The sequence below is a fragment of the Otolemur garnettii genome, unplaced genomic scaffold (genome assembly GCF_000181295.1).
Source record: "Otolemur garnettii isolate 467f Iridium unplaced genomic scaffold, OtoGar3 scaffold00023, whole genome shotgun sequence".
In the NCBI taxonomy this organism is placed as follows: domain Eukaryota; kingdom Metazoa; phylum Chordata; class Mammalia; order Primates; family Galagidae; genus Otolemur; species Otolemur garnettii.
Window position 1 is genome coordinate 275,522 of NW_003852418.1, and position 2,350 is coordinate 277,871.

The 2,350-nt window shown below is 41.7% G+C and overlaps 1 protein-coding gene across 1 annotated transcript in view; it reads left to right on the forward strand.

Moving 5' to 3' along the window:
* Positions 1-2,350, forward strand: part of MANBAL (mannosidase beta like) — a 15,560-nt gene that overhangs the window by 869 nt on the left and 12,341 nt on the right. The window lies entirely within an intron of this gene.

Consider the following 2,350-nt stretch of genomic DNA (forward strand, 5'->3'; position numbering starts at 1 on the left):
AGCCATCATTGTTGTTTGGCGGGTCCGGGCTGGGGATTCGAACCCGCCACCTTAGGTGTACGTGGCTGGCGCCTTAGCCTGTTGAGCTATAGGCGCCGAGCCAAGGAGGCGAATTTAGTTATGTGGCTGGAGCACAGAGGGGACTTGGTAAGAGACAAACAGCCAGAGGTGTGGGCAAGACCCGTAGGGTTTTAAGAGAATGACATCATTAGATTTGCTTTTTTGTTGTTTTGACTCTTTTTCTCTAAGTGTCTTTATTCTATAACTGTATACCCTCCTTCCACCCACTTTCTTACACTTCTTGCCCCCATTTTCTCATGCTGATTTTTTTGAGAAAGTAGGTCATTTGTCATCTGTGATACACACATCCCAGGATTTGGCTGATTGCTTCTCTGTGGTGTCATTTAATTTGTTTCCCCATATTTCCTGTCAACTGGATGTTCCATCTAGAGCAGTGTTTTCAACTTTCTTTATCTCATAGCACACTTGAGCCTATAGTTAAACTTCCATGGCACACTTAAATTATGTTGATCAAAAAGAAGAATTAAAAAAATAATATACTTGTTGTGCTTTGAACTTCTTTTGAAAACAGTTTAATTAATGGTCTTTAAAAATTTTTGTGGTACACCTAAGATCCTCTCAGGACACACCAATTAAAAATCACTGACTTGGAGGTCTGATGCCATGCAGGTCCGGCTCAGGTCACCTCATAGGTGGTGCTGGACTCCCTATTGCATGTCGTAAACAGACAACTGATGTCTGGTGGCCACACATTTGGAGACTCTAGGATTGATCTCTGGGTTCAGGTGGTATCACCTGATCCTCCATTATAAAACCCCCCATCAGTCACTCCCCTATTGATGAGCATCTATTGATGAATATTGCTTAATCGGATACTTCCTTCCCATTTATTAGCTGGAATTCTTTTTTTTTTTTTGCAGTTTTTGGCTGGGGCTGGGCTCAAACCCGCCACCTCTGGCGTATCGGGTGAGTGCCCTACTCCTTTGAGCCACAGGTGCGACCCTATTAGCTGGAATTCTTTAATAAAGACCTTTTCCTCACCTGTGTGGTTACTCTGAAATGCTCTTCATACTGAAAAGCAGGATAAATACGTGATTCTTTCCTTTTACTTATCAGTTTTCAGCTTAGTGAGTTTGGGCCCTAGCTGCCTCTAAGCATTGACTAGTAAAGCTGTGGTTTTCATATCATTTTGGAGTTTTTATGTTTTTTTGGTTTTCATATCATTTTGGGTTTTTGTGCTCAAATTTGCTTAGCAGGAGCCCCTTCAAGTTGATATCTTTATTCTTTGTTATATTAATTTTTTTGCTTGTTTGTTTGTTTGTTTTAGACAGAGTCTCACTGTGTCATCCTTGAGTGGCATCACTGCTCACAGCAACCTCAAACTCTTAGGCTTAAACGATTCTCTTGCCTCAGCCTCCCAAGTAGCTGGGACTATAGGCGCCCGCCACAATGCCCGGCTATTTTTTTTTTTGGTTTGTTTGTTTCATTTGCCATTGTTGTTTAGCTGGCCCGGGCTAGGCTCCCTCTAGCCTTGGTGTATGTGGCCAATGCCATAACCACTGTGCTACAGGTGCCGAGCCATATATTAATATTTAATACCTTCTTTGCTCAGTATGATGTCTCAGGTTTATTTTGTACATTTTCTACCCTTGTAGTCAGTCATTTCTCTAAAAAACTCTGGCCCTTTTTTAGTAGAAAATAATATTTAGAGACCTCAGTTGGAATACTAGAAGTGATCGGTGCTGCTGAGCTGTGATTGCTTTTGCCTTTCAGTGAATGGATATAGAAAATTTTAAGAAAAGAAAAAATTGGCCAGGTGCAATAGCTCATGCCTGTAATCCTAGCACTCTGGGAGACCAAGGCAGGAGGGAGGCAGATCCCTTGAGCTTAGGAGTTTGAGACCAGCTTGAGCAAGAGACTCTCTTCCACCCAGAGGTGACCATTTTTATTTTTACTTATTTCTCCTTTGTTTCTTTAAAAAAAAAAAAATTAACTTGGCCTGTAGTCCAAGTTACTTGGGCACCTGTAGTCCCAGTTACTTGGGAGTCTGAGGAGGATCACTTGAACCCGGGAGTTTGAGGTTGCTGTGAGCTAGGCTGATGCCACAGTACTCTAGCCTGGGGTAGCAGAGTCAGATTCTGTCTCCAAAAGGAAAAGAAAAAATTAGGATACGAAGAAGTTGTGGGTTCATATTGGTATTTCTAATTCATATTTAAGGGTATAGTGTTTTTAGTTATTTGATTTTATACTGGTATCCTATATCTGTTTATTCAATGCTAGAAATCTTGTTTCCTGGCTCGGCGCCTATAGCTCAACCGGCTAAGGCGCC